The sequence below is a fragment of the Lycium ferocissimum genome, chromosome 8, assembly GCF_029784015.1.
Source record: "Lycium ferocissimum isolate CSIRO_LF1 chromosome 8, AGI_CSIRO_Lferr_CH_V1, whole genome shotgun sequence".
NCBI lineage: Eukaryota > Viridiplantae > Streptophyta > Magnoliopsida > Solanales > Solanaceae > Lycium > Lycium ferocissimum.
Window position 1 is genome coordinate 43,434,752 of NC_081349.1, and position 18,392 is coordinate 43,453,143.

Here is an 18,392-nt window from a genome sequence, read left to right on the forward strand (position 1 = left end):
AAAACAACTCACAAATGACTTTAGTTTCAACTCCAACCATTAAACACCTTCCTTTCCATCATAAAATTCATGATAATAACAATCAAAATATCAAGTAAAAACAGTTCACTAACTTCTTCACAAAACAGTCCACACACGGCTACACCATGCTTCAACATCTCTCACATAAAATCATAGATTCAACCATTTTCATACTAACCTAACTTCACCTTTAACCTTCCAATTCTTTTCATTCTTTTTACCATGAGATCTATGATAGTAACAACCATATTTATTAAAGAAAATCAGTCCATTAATTCCACCAAAACAGTCCCTACGGCCAACTAACATTCCAACGCCAACTTTCATGATTTTATGCATGCGATTCATGTTCGTCAAGTTACAACCATACTTCAACATCAACACATATAACCCCATAACTACTATCATGTTCCAACATCAATACACCTTATTTCATGCATACAACTTATATTCACACATCTACATCACCCTTAATACTTGAAAAGAAAGTTAGATCTTACCTTGACAACTTGACTTCTCTACTTGGCTAGAGTTGGTGACTTGAGATGGAAAATGGTTCTTGTTGCTCCAAAGACTATCTTCACGTTTTAGGGACCTTCTAAAGGGTTGAAACACCTTGGAAAATAATTTTTGGATCAAGACTCAAAGAGCTAAATTTCAGCCCTCTTGGCCGAATGGTTCTCCTCTCTAGGCTTAGGTTTTCTTTCTTTGTGTTGTGTAGTTGAAATGAATTGTGATGGCTGATTTCTTGGTCATTATTTGGTTCAACTTTGATGCCTACAAGTTGGTCACATGCTCCACTTATGGCATGATTCATTCCATTAACTTTACACTTTAAATTTTCTAATTTGTTTTCTACAACTTTTGGCCAACCTCACCTTCTTGTTTCTCCTTTCTTCTTTCTTTTCAATTGTTTACAAGACAATTGTATGTGTGGTGAATGATTCATACACCACCCTTTGTCCATTGTAATCATGCCAAGATGGATGAGCAATATTTAATGTAAAATGATCCCTCCACCATGTTATGTCCTCCTAAAACAATGTATACTTTCATAAAGTAGTGGATGCTCAAATATTCAATTGTATGCTTCAACTTTTTCTCCTCAAAATTTTCAGCCCTATGGCCGAATGTAACTTGTGTGTTTCTTCCAAATTTAATTGTCCACAATATGTTGAAAATGTAGTGGATGAATCAACATTTAATTGCATATTTGTATGTCTTCCATTAACCTTATTTTAGATGACTTTGAGTCATCCTTTTTACCTTGGATGTTGATGCTCTTGTTGGCTCATTATTGTCACCAATTTTTACTTAACACCACACTTAAGTAATTCCTAATCTCCAATAACATTTTTGTACTAAGTAAAATTTGTAACCGATTTGTTCTAGTTTAGAAATTAAAATCCAAAGTTTCTATCTCACGTTGATTCTTTCGCGAATAACTCGACGTATAAAAATACGGGGTCTAACATTCTCCCCTCCTTTAGAACATTCGTCCTCGAATGTCAAATGAGGACTAAAACTCGTCAATTAAATAACCGAATCACCCGTTATCGCAAGCTATAGACACCAAAATTAGACCACGAATAAGGTGTTTTAGGGATATTAGGCCTAAAAGTGCCAAACGACCAAATGGGTCGTTACATCAGATACCAATTAAACAATCGCTCGTCCTCGAGCGACAAGAGAGAATGAAAGCTGACGGTAACTAAAGAATCCTTGATAGGACAATGTGGGAAACCTCTACGGAATATGCCATAAACATTTCTCTCTCGCCTTACTAGCCGGAACTCCCTCTAACTTAGATAAAAGACCTAATTTTCATATTTCCAAATTCAAAATTTTCCCCCATCCTCAGTTTCCGAATATAACCATTGCTTTTGTCAAAATGTTCTAATCGTATATAACCAAACCTATGAACGTTATCGATAGGCCTCACAATTTTCCTTAGAACCACACCAACCTTAGAATAAGACGCAAACCTTGCCCACTCTGAACTGGTAAAGTATTCTGATTTCACTAACCCTTCTTTCACCATTCTTAAATTTTCTTTCGTCGAAGTACCCTTGCCAAAAATCCTTAATGGAAATAATTTCCCTTTCTCCTTAGTTCATAAGTTCACTAACGTGATCACTGATATCTAAAAGTATTTCACCATTAGTGCTAGTCACACCATCATCATTCTGTCACCGTAAATAATTCCATTGACCCACGCCTTATTCGATAGTCCTCAAAAAGATGTTTACAGATGAATAACCGACCCTTACTTAACTATACCGAAATTAGTCAAATATAAGGTATAAGTCACTGTATTGTAGACTTAGGGTAGATAATTTACTTTAAAGTACTAGTCTTGTCTTTATATATTTCTTATGTGTATAAATACTAATACAAATTATTTCTTGTCAATATAGATTTCTTAACCGTACTTATATAACGTAATTAATTGATTCTTGATTTGTATATCATGGCTTTGACGTATTACAGATTTTTTATCGGTTATATACGTCTATTCTTAATTACGTATTTTAAAAATAAACAATACGTATCTTTACACAATTCCGATTTTTTTTTATATATATATATATATATATATATATATATATATATATATATTTTTTTTTTTTTTTTTTATATATTTTTTTCTTTCTGCTCATTTGATTTTTGTGGCCGACAAGCTTTATAAAAAGCAGCCGTTCAAAAAAAAAAAAGCTATTACCCCTCAGGTAAAACCCAGATGGCCGACAACTTTATGAAAAGAGCTGTCCTCTTTCCAAAAGCAAAAGCAGACGGCATCTTCAAGATCAGCCGTCCACTTGGATTAAGCAATTTATAGGGAAGAGATGATGTACGTACATGAAGTGACTACACTAGGCATGACCTTCGTTCATATAGAACCAATCTTTGCGCGTATGCTTCTAGGATCCTTCCTTTTGAATCCCAATTAAAGAAAGAATGCAAGGTAATTCAAGCACTACGCTATCGATCATCGGTATGATTTCGCTTTTGATGTTGCTAACAATCCTTTGATGATGGATTTCACTCTTGAAGATCCATTTTATTCATCTTTTTATAACCCTACCCCAGGTGATGGTCATATTACGAATATCTATTTATATACACTAATAGTATTTGTTCTAAATAAATTATCTAATGTATTATAATGTTATGGGTGCGGGGATGTGGAGCGAAACGAGGGATGAGAACCGAGAATTGTTGTCATGTGACAACAATCAAGAAAAGATAATTATAACGGAAAAAGGGAAGCAAAAAATGTTATCTCGAGAAGCAATTTCCAAGTGTTTTTACATGCCAATAAATCAAGCGCCCAAGGAACTCAATATTGGGGTGACACTTTTGAAGATAAGATGTAGGGATTTGGGAATTCGAAGGTGGCCACATAGGAAGTTAATGAGTCTTCAAACCCTAATCAAGAATGTTAAGGTTCACTCTCTATATACACATCTTCTTTACACTCTTGTTTCAAATAAAAAAAAAAAAAAAAAATTCACCTTTTAGTTTATGTAACAATATTATATTCTCTTAATATTTCGTTTAGAAAAGAACGTTAAGATATTCTCTATATAGACATGTTACCCTTGTTTCGATGATGAATATTTGCAGGAATTGAAGAGGGGGGAAGGAAATGGTATGGAACAAAGTGGAAGGATGTGATAGATTCATTAGAGGAAGAGAAGAAAAGGATGGAGGAAATCCCGGACATGGAACTTGAGGAGAAAACAAAGAAATTAAGGCAATCTTGTTTCAAGGCTAACCACAAGAAGAAAAGCTTATGGGTATGGCGAGTGCGGGCTTCTTTTGATACCTACTTTGCGATAGTGGTCCGATTCTGCAGACAATAATGCTGCTATTGGTTATGGCCATAGAGAGGAAGATGATGAAGATGAAGTCATTAAGTCTCTTCTTGCCGACTGTTTCAACTCCAGCAGCCCAACTTTGCATGATTGAACTTTTTTTTTTTTTTTTTTTTTTTTTTTTTTTTTTTTTTTTTTTTGGTGTGTTCCTATTAGCTACTCGAAGAAAGTAGTTGGGACAATGGTAAAATGTGCTGATTTGAGTGGTGAAATCAATCTCTTTAAAACTTCCATTTGTGTAGACTTGTCGATATCACGAGCTCTTGAAATGCGAGTTCCTTTTCTTTTCAATTAAAGGCGAATAAACCTAAAATGTTTAATTAAAGGCGAACAAACCTAAAATGATCAATTAAAGGCGAACTAGCCTAAATGCGGTGCTTGATCTATGATTATTAATGATGCGGTGCCAATGATTTGGGGATCTTCTACCCTTCCAAAATTCACGTCTAAAAAGTTCTGTACTCAAAGAAATTTGTGAGTTTCAAATTTAATCGGTATTAAGTTGGCTTTGCCCTTTGCTTTATCCGAATCTTGCAATTGCTTGACACTAGCTGGAGGAATCAGGTCAAAAGTAGTTCATATGTGCAAGGAAAATAAAATTAAAATTTCTAATAATGTGACCGAAGCCTATGTAAGCCTATAATTAAATCCTATTATAAGGTGGATAAAACCCAAATAAATAATGAAGTCTTATTATAAGGTAGACAATCCTAAAATAAAATAATTAAATACTTTGAATAATTCGTTCGTTAAATGACCACTCCACTACCTCTATACCCTATTCTCACCTTTTCATAATTAGGTTCCACTGCCACCAACCTTTAGAAAGGAAAAGTCATAGCACTAATCCATTGATCAAATTATTTTTATCTTTTATCCCCACTACAATCCAACATTAATAACAAAAATGCCCAGCTGTTCAGTCTCGTTTCTCGTGCCAACGGATCCCAAAACTCGCTTTTGATGCTTCCAACGGATTCCTTGTGAAATTTCACTCAAATTAGGCTTTTGAAACACTCAATTTGACCTTACAATGAATGAGATATGGTGGTTTCAAGTTTTGGAAAGAATGCAGATTTTTAATACGAATTTCAGTAGCCATTTCACAACTTTCCCATAATTCTCATTCAAAAACTTAGATGCGGCACCCGATAATCCTTCATCTATACTATAAGAACTCTTACTTTGCTATACGCTTCCTAAAACCGATCATACCATCGAACAAATCGCTCTTATTAAGCCATAAATGCATTCTTGCCTCTTTCGAGAAAATCCAATACTATAAATATGGAGGTCCTATGACCCTATGAATCACTTCTCCCATCTCTTCAACCATCCTCACAATAACGAGCCTAACCACGACTCCACACAGCTGAAACCTTAGGTCATATCTAGAAACCGAACTTAGTCACGCATCTAAATTAGGACAACACAGCTCGTACCGTACCACATGTCGGAAACAACCGTTCGCGCAAGAATTTAAGGATGAGTTCCCATCATCCGGGAGAAGGTAAAACGAGAGAAGTTCGGATACCAATTGGGATCAACTAGATACCAATTTGAATGAAGTAGCACGAAATAATGAAAGAATCGAAGTTTCCTAGATGTCCCATAGCCTCCCAATTATAAGTGTGGCGCGCAACACACCCATAAGTAGGACTCTACTAGACATTGCTCTTGTACTTATAGACCGGGTAACCTAAGCTCTGATACCAACTTGTCACGACCCAAATCATGGATCATGCGGGCACCCACACTAACCCTCCCTGGTGGGCGAACCCTTCAGATAACTACCTTAATTTGATACAACATGCGGAATAAATACTTTTATTATAAGAAATTCCCAAAATCTGGTCTAGACTCATACAAGAGCTTCTAAGAAGTTTACAATTTGAATAGATAACGGACTCAACCGGATACGACTTCGTTTAAGGATAGAGAACAAAGAAATCTAAGGAGAGACTCTGGGTTGCAATAGCTCACCCAAACGTCTTTGACGAATGCCTCGAAACGGTCGTGAGACTCCGAACATCACCTGAAATAACTCTACACTCCAGAAGGAGTGTAGCAAGAGTAGTATGAGCACAACACTAGGCTCGTAGGTATCATAGGCCGACTAAGACTAGATAACGTATATAAAGGCAACAAGCAAGAAAAACATATAAACCAACAAGTACAAGTCAATATGAATCCATATCCACGAGAACAAGTCATCTTTTATGTTATAGCATCTAAACCCAATTGTGCCAAGTCTTAGTATAATCAATCCGAATCGGTACATCACGGTAGTATCACAACAATCAACGGAACCAAGATATAATGCAATGCAATAATGTATGTAGGATGAATGCAATGCATATGCAGTTTTGTACAACATGTCCCGGACGGAGCTTAACTCCACGTCTCGGCGATCATGACCCATGGGGGACCCGCGAAGTCCATGTACCACTCGCTCCGGAATATAACCTCGGATCACGAGCACACTCTCACGATCCCGGCAAAGACCTCGGGCATCGGACACTCCATCGTTCCCGGCAAGAAACCTCGGGCAACAAACACTCATCTCTCTTTTACCCTCTCCGGCAAAGACCTCGGAGGCTACACTCTCTCACATATCATCATTAGTGCCATAACCATGCATATATCAATGTATCATGGAAATGCATATGAGTATGATGAAATGTAATGTTAAAAACCAATTCAATCCGAAACGGTACCGCACATGGAATACAAGTAATATCGCAATAAGGCTACACAAAAAGCCACAATGGAATCACCATTCTCATCTCCATATCAATCAAGTAAAACACCGCAATATCATAGCCATGATATATCATTAGTCACGGATACTCAATGTCTCAAGTGGCAACGAGCACAAAAAAAAAAATAGATCAAGATAAGTCAACAACACAACGGGATGTGTAGCCCCCAAATCATACAACAAGGTCCAACCTAAGAAAATATCTAACCCAACTTGATACCCGCAGGTTTATATGCATTCTCCGACAATATCATCTAAACATACGCTTCGCTAATCAAAGTCTCACCATAAGGTAAACCGTAACCTACCTCAATGCCGAACAGGTGTCACGAACTCCCATGCCAAAGCTTTTTCCTTCTGAAGTGCTTCCGATCGGACAAGGTCTTTAGTGCTTATTCGTCACACAATATGTGTACGCTACCCAATAATACTTCAACCTATATTAAGACGCCAACAACTATGGTTAAGCTACGGGGAGATTCAAACGTATTCTAACGTTAGTAACTCCTTTCTAGATGTTTAGGCGATGTTTTCTCTTGTATCTAAACCAACCACATACTACCAATACAACATCAATAATTATGTGTTCAATACCAATCCGGACAGCCCACACAATATTCTAAACAGCCCACATTCATAACATGCAATAACGATTCACATACGGCTTCGACATTCTCAAGTTACTTTTATTAGTTTGTAGCCTTAACGTTTGCATGTAACAACTTATAACAGCCCATCCAACATACAATATGATGTATACTCTTAACTTATAATTATTCTTTCCAACTTAATGAAAACACAAGTCCAAAACAGTCCACTACCACAACATGTCCAAAACAGTCCTACCCGACAACATAATAATGTTCGGAATTCTTGCAAACGTTTACGAACATACTAAGCCAACCACATGCGATTTTTATACATCATTTCATGTCTTCTTTTCATATAATTTTAGTAAGTTATGACCAGCTATCCACACGACAAGTACAACATCAATTCATACGCAACTACGCTATATCGTCATTTTTATAATCCTTAAAACAACTCACAAATGACTTTAGTTTCAACTCCAACCATTAAACACCTTCCTTTCCATCATAAAATTCATGATAATAACAATCAAAATATCAAGTAAAAACAGTTCACTAACTTCTTCACAAAACAGTCCACACACACGGCTACACCATGCTTCAACATCTCTCACATAAAATCATAGATTCAACCATTTTCATACTAACCTAACTTCACCTTTAACCTTCCAATTCTTTTCATTCTTTTTACCATGAGATCTATGATAGTAACAACCATATTTATTAAAGAAAATCAGTCCATTAATTCCACCAAAACAGTCCCTACGGCCAACTAACATTCCAACGCCAACTTTCATGATTTTATGCATGCGATTCATGTTCGTCAAGTTACAACCATACTTCAACATCAACACATATAACCCCATAACTACTATCATGTTCCAACATCAATACACCTTATTTCATGCATACAACTTATATTCACACATCTACATCACCCTTAATACTTGAAAAGAAAGTTAGATCTTACCTTGACAACTTGACTTCTCTACTTGGCTAGAGTTGGTGACTTGAGATGGAAAATGGTTCTTGTTGCTCCAAAGACTATCTTCACGTTTTAGGGACCTTCTAAAGGGTTGAAACACCTTGGAAAATAATTTTTGGATCAAGACTCAAAGAGCTAAATTTCAGCCCTCTTGGCCGAATGGTTCTCCTCTCTAGGCTTAGGTTTTCTTTCTTTGTGTTGTGTAGTTGAAATGAATTGTGATGGCTGATTTCTTGGTCATTATTTGGTTCAACTTTGATGCCTACAAGTTGGTCACATGCTCCACTTATGGCATGATTCATTCCATTAACTTTACACTTTAAATTTTCTAATTTGTTTTCTACAACTTTTGGCCAACCTCACCTTCTTGTTTCTCCTTTCTTCTTTCTTTTCAATTGTTTACAAGACAATTGTATGTGTGGTGAATGATTCATACACCACCCTTTGTCCATTGTAATCATGCCAAGATGGATGAGCAATATTTAATGTAAAATGATCCCTCCACCATGTTATGTCCTCCTAAAACAATGTATACTTTCATAAAGTAGTGGATGCTCAAATATTCAATTGTATGCTTCAACTTTTTCTCCTCAAAATTTTCAGCCCTATGGCCGAATGTAACTTGTGTGTTTCTTCCAAATTTAATTGTCCACAATATGTTGAAAATGTAGTGGATGAATCAACATTTAATTGCATATTTGTATGTCTTCCATTAACCTTATTTTAGATGACTTTGAGTCATCCTTTTTACCTTGGATGTTGATGCTCTTGTTGGCTCATTATTGTCACCAATTTTTACTTAACACCACACTTAAGTAATTCCTAATCTCCAATAACATTTTTGTACTAAGTAAAATTTGTAACCGATTTGTTCTAGTTTAGAAATTAAAATCCAAAGTTTCTATCTCACGTTGATTCTTTCGCGAATAACTCGACGTATAAAAATACGGGGTCTAACATAACAAAAAGACATACATAAGTAAAGTGAAAGAATCCCATGGCTTGAAAAACTGAAAAAGCTCATCTTTTTCTCTATTATTACCATCTTAAATGGAGTAGCTTTCTTATATGTTCTTCAAATCCAGAAAGTCAATTGCTGACAGTTACTTTAAACTCTGATCATGATTCTCAATTGCAGTCTTCTCTAGGTGTCTGTTTAGAACTTTTTTGAGGATCACCATTCTATTAATTTCTTTCTTGGGTTTCCCAAGTTTTCTGTGTCTTTTAAAAGCGCATGCATTATTAAACTCTATTTTCAGGAAAACTGTGACTCGTGATTTTTGACGGCCATCACTATTATCTTAACATAAACGCCAACAAAAAATTTAATGACGACTAAGGAATAATACCGTGTCGGACCGGTCATTCATAGTGTAGCAGTGGCGAAAATACAAGTATATAAGTCAAATATATGTAATAAATAAAATTTAATACAATGAAGCAAATGAAAGAGATAGCTCATGCAAGGTAATTTCCGAACAAAGGTGCGCATGTGGTGACAAAATATTGTGCAGGTTCGAATCTTGCGAGCTCATTTGACGCTTATTGTTTTCCTAAAAATAGGCTCAAAAAATAATTAAAAGTGACATTCAATGTTCGATCCTCTTGACATGTAAATGAAGCAACATTTTTTGTGCCCCAAAGACACTTTCGTTTAAATTAGAGTGTACAATTAAATATATACTAATTTCTCCTTCTTTGTGGTTTATACACATATATATGCATAATTTTTTCCGAAGGGTGGGAGTGCAAGCCCCAAAGACACTTTCGTTTAAATTAGAGTGTACAATTAAATATATACTAATTTCTCAAGGTATATACACATATATATGCATAATTTTTTCCGAAGGGTGGGAGTGCAAGCCCCAAAGACACTTTCGTTTAAATTAGAGTGTACAATTAAATATATACTAATTTCTCAAGGTATATACACATATATATGCATAATTTTTTCCAAAGGGTGGGAGTGCACGTGCACTCCCACCCTTTCATGTAGGTCCGCCTCTGTCCATTTTAATCCTACGGGCACTTACAGGTAAACGTTGAATTGTGCTCTGTATGCTCATGAACCATGAAAAGAAAGCTCTTTTGACTACTGGGGAGAACGGAGGTTCTTAGGCCTCGTTTGGACATAATTTGAAATGAGGTTGATTTGAAGTTGAAGTTTTATTTGGATACGTAATTTTAATTTCTTAAGTTGTATTTTCTCATAAACCTGACAACCTCACAATTTGTGACAACTATCAAAACTTATCAACACAGGCGGATCCACTAAGGCTCAAGGGAGTGTCACGCCACCCGCAAGCTTCAGTGAAAACGCTATGTATATATAGATATAAAATGTCATAAATATTTAGATTGCCACCCGGACTAACAAATACATGATCGTGCCACTAGCAAAGGGCAAGGTACCTCCTTTTATCTCATATGAGGGATCGAGACGTTGCGCCTCGTTTAATTAAATTTTGGTTGCGGACTAAATAGACAACATAGCACGCATACAGGGTAAACTCCACAAATTTAACAATAAAATTTATCTTAATGAATAAGATTGACTCCACAGGAACCCATTGATATCAGTTGCCTCTTCTCTTTTATATTTTTTTTTCTTTTCCTTAATTCCTCTTGACTTGCTTTTAATTATTAATATTGTTGACTATGCTTTTAATTATTAATATTATTGACTAAGCTTTTAATTATTAATATTATTGACTATCTCTATAAAATAATTACTCAAGAAGAGAGAGAGCAATCACATGTCTTTCAATGTCAAATAAAAAGTCTAATTTTTCAAGCATAACTTTAAACATGCTTATACCGACAATAAATTGTAAAATATGAGTTAGGTATAAAATCAACTTTGGAGTTTATTATGTAAATTATGTGTCAGTTTAAAACTTTCAGGCCAAGAGGTCTATGCGGCTTTACACACCTAGAAACAACAAAACAAATACCTAGAACCTAAGCAAACAACAAATAAGTCATTAAATAGTTCAAATGCTCTACGCGACACGTTATTAAACCCTAGAAATTTATCATCAAAACATTACTATGTAATGATCATAAATTTTGTAAATATTTAATAAAAAAAGCAAAACATCGCAATAAGTACGATACGAGAGTTTCAATCGAAGATTAAATTGAAAACCTTAGTAAGAAAGCTGAAGTTTCTCAATAGTAATAGGCGTAAGCCGATGACAGAGTTATCATGGTTGACTGCCTCATGTACGATGAGCCTATTCACAGCTTTCTTCCGCTCAAAAATCACTGTAGAAAAATCCTCCTTAGCATTTTTTTTTTCTACAAAAAGGAAAAAAAGAGTTAAAATTGTGAATCAACTTATAAATTGATACAAAATTAAAAGCTAAAATAACATGAATAGCATAATTGAGCACACAAACAGCAAGGCAAGATAAAATAGTGGATGAGTAGGGAAATACCTAGGCATTACGTTTGACCAAAAACAATAATATTAATACTACGTTGGTCTTTACTTCGATTTTATATAGTTCATATATAGTAAGGGTAAGTAAGCATTGATATTTATTTACTTAATATACCCATATACCCCTCTTCGTATGCTCTAGAACTCTCTAAACCTATAAGGAATCCTAATTGTTAGCAAGAATCCCAAATAAGAAAAACTGAAAGAATCTTAAACCTTTTTCTTTCTTTCTTTCCTTTATTCTAAACCTAAAACATGCACACGGCATTTACAATTTCCACACACAAAGTACTACTTAAACTTTAATGTAATTTTTCTTTGTTATTACTTCTTTTTACAAATATATTATACTGAATAAATCTAAGGAAAGATTTAATAACTTGATTTTTAGTTTATTTCAAAATCCTAAATATTAGAAGAATTATTTAATGACTATTAAAATATGGCCAAAGTTAAAAACGACTCCAAAAATAACGGGGGTTTTTAAACTTTTTTTTTTAAATATTATAAAAATAATTAGTAATAATTTGAGGAAAATAGTTAATGACATTTTTATCTATTGTAAAGTATTTTAATAAAGGGCAAAAATTTCAATCATCAAACCTATAATGAATCCTAATTGGTAACAAGTATCCCAAATAAGAAAAATTGAAAGAATCCTAAACCTTTTTTTTTCTCTTTTTCTTTCTTTCTTTTTTTCTAAACCTAAAACATGCACACGATATTTATAATTTCCACACAAAAAGTACTCCTTTTATACTTCAATGTAATTTCCTTTGTTATTAATTCTTTTTACAAAATATTATACTGAATAAATCAAATAAGGAAAAATTTAATAACTTGATTTTAAGTTGATGTCAAAATCCTAAATATTAGAAGAATTATTGAATGACTTTTAAAATATTGCCAAAGTTAAAAAGGACTCCAAAAATAACGGTTTTTTTTTAAATGTTATAAAAATAACTAGTAATAATTTGAGAAATAGTAAATGACATTTTTTTCTATTGTAGAGTCTTTAATGAAGGACAAAAAGTTCAATTTACATATTAAAAAACTATATGAAAGTTACTATAAGTTTCAATTCTTTTCATGTCCATATGATTAAAAAATTATATTTAAAAATATTGGTCAAAGTTCACAAAGTCTTAATGTTTTTTTTTTTTCAACCACAAAGTCTTAATGTCAATAAGCGAAAAGTGTCACATAAATTGAGATATGAGGAGTATATACCTTTCAAAGCTAAATTTTCGTTCTCCTGAGCAACAGTAAAATCCTAAGAAAATAGTGAAATCTCAATTATTAATAAGAAAATAGAAGTATTATAGGATCAAGCACCTTTTTGACTTAAAAGACCACCAACGAAATAAAGACATAATATGACAGGAGAAAGTACTCTATAAAATAATTACTCAAGAAGAGAGAGTTCAATCACATGCCTTGCAATGTCAAATCAAAAGTCTTATTTTAAAGCATTAACTTTAAACTTGCTTTTACCGAAAATAAATTGTAAATATGAGTTAGGTATACAATCAAATTTGGAGTTTATTATGTCAATTAAGTGTCAATCAACTTTGGAGTTTATTATGTCAATTAAGTGTCAGTTTAAAACTTACACGCCAAGAGGTCTATGTGGCTTTACACACCTAGAAACAGCAAAACAGTCACCTAGAACCTAAGCAAACAACAAATAAGTCATTAAATAGTTCAAACGTTACACGACACGCTATTAAACCCTAGAAATTTATCGTCAAAACATTACTATGTAATGATCATAAATTTTGTAAATTTTTAATAAAAAAATTGCAAAACATCGCAATAAGTACGATACAGAGAGTTCCAATCAGAAGATTAAATTGAAAACCTTAACAAGAAAGCTGAAGTTTCTCCATAGTAACAGGCGTAAGCCGATAACAGAGTTATCATGGTTGACCGCCTCGTGTACGATGAGCCTATTCACAGCTTTCTTCTGCTCCAGAATCACCGTAGAAAAATCCTCCTTAGCATTTTTTTTTCTACAAAAAGGAAAAAAGAGTTAAAATTGTGAATTGACTTATAAATTGATACAAAATTAAAAGCTAAAATAGCATGAATAGCATAATTGAGCACACAAACAGCAAGGCAAGATAAAACAGTGGATGAGTAGAGAAATACCTAGGCATTACGTTTGGCCAAAAACAATAATATTAATACTACGTTGGTCTTTACTTCGATTTTATATAGTTCACATATAGTAAGGGTAAGTAAGCATTGATATTTATTTACTTAATATACCCATATACCCCTCTTCGTATGCTCTAGAACTCTCTAAACCTATAAGGAATCCTAATTGTTAGCAAGAATCCCAAATAAGAAAAAGCAAGGAATCTTAAACCTTTTTTTCTTTCTTTCTTTCCTCTTTTCTAAACCTAAAACATGCACACGGCATTTATAATTTCCACACAAAGAGTACTACTTTTAAACTTCAATGTAATTTTTCTTTGTTATTACTTCTTTTTACAAATATATTATACTGAATAAATCTAAGGAAAGATTTAATAACTTGATTTTTAGTTTATTTCAAAATCTTAAATATTAGAAGAATTATTAAATGACTATTAAAATATGGCCAAAGTTAAAAATGACTCCAAAATAACGGGGTTTTTAAACTTTTTTTTTTTAAAATATTATAAAAATAATTAGTAATAATTTGAGGAAAATAGTTAATGACATTTTTGTCTATTGTAGAGTATTTTAATAAAGGGAAAAAATTTCAATCATCAAACCTATAATGAATCCTAATTGGTAACAAGTATCCCAAATAAGAAAAATTGAAAGAATCCTAAACCTTTTTTTTTTTTTTTTTTTCTTTCTTTCTTTTTTTCTAAAACTAAAACATGCACACGACATTTATAATTTCCACACAAAAAGTACTCCTTTTAAACTTCAATGTAATTTTCCTTTGTTATTAATTCTTTTTACAAAATATTATACTGAATAAATCAAATAAGGAAAAATTTAATAACTTGATTTTTAGTTGATTTCAAAATCCTAAATATTAAAAGAATTATTGAATGATTATTAAAATATTGCCAAAGTTAAAAAGGACTCCAAAAATAACGGTTTGTTTTTTTAAATATTATAAAAATAACTAGTAATAATTTGAGAAATAGTAAATGACATTTTTTTTCTATTGTAGAGTCTTTAATGAAGGACAAAAAGTTCAATTTACATATTAAAAAACTATATGAAAGTTACTATAAGTTTCAATTCTTTTCATGTCCATATGATTAAAAAATTATATTTAAAAATATTGGTCAAAGTTCACAAAGTCTTAATGTTTTTTTTTTATCCACAAAGTCTTATTGTCAATAAGCGAAAAGTGTCACATAAATTGAGATATGAGGAGTATATACCTTTCAAAGCTAAATTTTCGTTCTCCTGAGCAACAGTAAAATCCTAAGAAAATAGTGAAATCCCAATTATTAATAAGAAAATAGAAGTATTATAGGATCAAGCACCTTTTTGACTTAAAAGACCACCAACGAAATAATGACACAATATGACAGGAGAAAGTACTCTATAAAATAATTAATCAAGAAGAGAGAGTTCAATCACATGCCTTTCAATGTCAAATCAAAAGTCTAATTTTAAAGCATTAACTTTAAACTTGCTTTTACCGACAATAAATTGTACATATGAGTTAGGTATACAATCAACTTTGGAGTTTATTATGTCAATTAAGTGTCAATCAACTTTGGAGTTTATTATGTCAATTAAGTGTCAGTTTAAAACTTACACGCCAAGAGGTCTATGTGGCTTTACACACCTAGAAACAGCAAAACAGTCACCTAGAACCTAAGCAAACAACAAATAAGTCATTAAATAGTTCAAACGTTACACGACACGCCGTGAAACCCTAGAAATTTACCATCAAAACATTACTATGTAATGATCATAAATTTTGTAAATATTTAACAAACAAATTGCAAAACATCGCAATAAGTACGATACAGAGTTTCAATCGAAGATTAAATCGAAAACCTTAACAAGAAAGGCGAAGTTTCTCCATAGTAACAAAGCCGATAACAGAGTTATCAGGGTTGACCGCCTCGTGTACGATGAGCCTATTCACAGCTTTCTTCCGCTCTAGAATCGCTGTAGAAAAATCCTCCCTAGCATTTTTTCTGCAAAAAGGAAAAAAAAAGCAGTCAAAAATTGTGGATTGACTTACAAATTGATACAAAATTAAAAGCTAAAGCAACATGAATAGCATAATTGAGCAAACAAATAGCAAGGCAAGATAAAACAAAGGGATGAGTAGGGAAATAGCAAGGCATTACGTTTGACCAAAAACAATAATATTAATACTATATTGGTCTTTACTTCGATTTTTATATAGTTCATATATAGTAAAGCTAAGTAAGCATTGATATTTATTTACTTAATAGACCCCTCTTCGTATGCTCTAGAACTCTCTAAACCTATAAGGAATCCTAATTGTTATCAAGAATCCCAAATAAGAAAAACTGAAAGAATCTTAAACCTTTTTTTCTTTCTTTCTTTCCTTTTTCTAAACCTAAAACATGCACACGACATTTATAATTTCCACACACAAAGTACTACTTTTAAACTTCAATGTAATTTTTCTTTGTTGTTACTTTTTTTTACAAATATATTATCTTTTGAATAAATCTAAGGAAAGATTTAATAACTTGATTTTTAGGTTATTTCAAAATCCCGAATATTAGAAGAACTATTGAATGACTATTAAAATATGGCCAAAGTTACAAACGACTCCAAAAATAACGGGGTATTTTTTAATTTTTTTAAAAAAAATTATAAAAATAATTAGTAATAATTTGAGGAAAATAGTAACTGACATTTTTGTCCATTGTAGAATCTTTTAATGAAGGGCAAAAATTTCAATCAACAAACCTATAATGAATCCTAATGGGTAACAAGTATCCCAACTAAGAAAAATTGAAAGAATCCTAAACTTTTTTTTTTCTTTCTTTCCTTTTTTCTAAACCTAAAACATGCACACAACATTTATAATGTCCACACAAAAAGTACTCCTTTTAAACTTCAATGTAAGTTTCCTTTGTTTTTACTTCATTTTACAAAATATTATACTGAATAAATCAAATAAGGAAAGATTTAATAACCTGATTTTTAGTTGATTTCAAAATCCTAAATATTAGAAGAATTATTGAATGACATTTAAAATATTGCCAAAGTTAAAAGGACTCAAAAATAATGTTTTTTTTTAAATATTATAAAAATAATTAGTAATAATTTGAGGAAAATAGTAAATGGCATTTTTGTCCATTGTAGAGTCTTTTAATGAAGGGAAAAAAGTTCAATTTACATATTAAAAAACTATATGAAAGTTACTATAAGTTGTAATTCTTTTCATATCCATATGATAAAAAAAAAATTAAATATATTGGTCAAAGTTCACAAAGTCTTAATGTTTTTTTTTTTTTTCATTCACAAAGTCTTAATGTCAATAAAAGCGAAAAGTGTCACATAAATTGAAATAGGGTGAAAGTACATACCTTTCAAAGCTAAATTTTCGTTCGCCCAAGCAAGAAAAATCCTAAGAAAATAGTGAAATCCCATCCCAATTATTAATAAGAAAATAAAAGTACCATAGGACCAAGCACCTTTTTGACTTAAAAGACCACCAACGAGATAAAGACACAATTGATAGGAGAAAGTGCTCTATAAAATAATTACTTAAGAAGAGAGAGAGAAATCACATGTCTTTCAATGTCAAATCAAAAGTCTAATTTTAAAGCATTAACTTTAAATATGCTTATACCGACAATAAATTGTAAAATATGAGTCAGGTATGTAATCGACTTTGGAGTTTATTATGTAAATTAAGTGTCAGTTTAAAACTTACACACCAAGAGGTATATGCGGCTTTACACACCTAGAAACAACAAAACAGTCACCTAGAATCTAAGCAAACAACAAATAAGTCATTAAATAGTTCAAACGCTACACTACACGCAATTAAACCCTAGAAATTTATCATTAAATCATTAGTATGTAATGATCATAAATTCTATAAATATTTAATAAAAAAACTACAAAACATCGCAATAAGTACGATACAGAGAGTTTCAATCAGAAGATTAAATTGAAAACCTTAATAAGAAAGTCGAAGTTTCTCCATAGTAACAATAAAAAGACGATAACAGAATTATCATGGTTGACCGCCTTGTATATGATGAGCCTATTCGCAGCTTTCTTCCGCTCCAGAATCGCCGTAGAAAAATCCTCCTTAGCATTTTTTCTGCAAAAAGGAAAAAAGAGTTAAAAATTGTGAATCGAGTTACAAATTGATACAAAATTTAAAAACTAAAACAACATGAATAGCATAATGGAGCAAACAAATAGCAATGCTAGATAAAACAGTGGATGAGTAGGTAAATAGCTAGGCATTACATTTGACCAAAAACAATAATATTAATACTATGTTGGTCTTTACTTCGATTTTATATAGTTCATATATAGTAAGGCTAAGTAAGCTTTGATATTTATTTACTTAATATACATACCCCTCTTCGTATGCTCTAGAACTCTGAACCTACAAGGAATCCTAATTGTTAGCAAGAATCCCAAATAAGAAAAACTTACAGAATCCTAAACCTTTTTTTCTTTTTTTCTTTCTTTCCTTTTTTCTAAACCTAAAACATGCACACGACATTTATAATTTCCACAC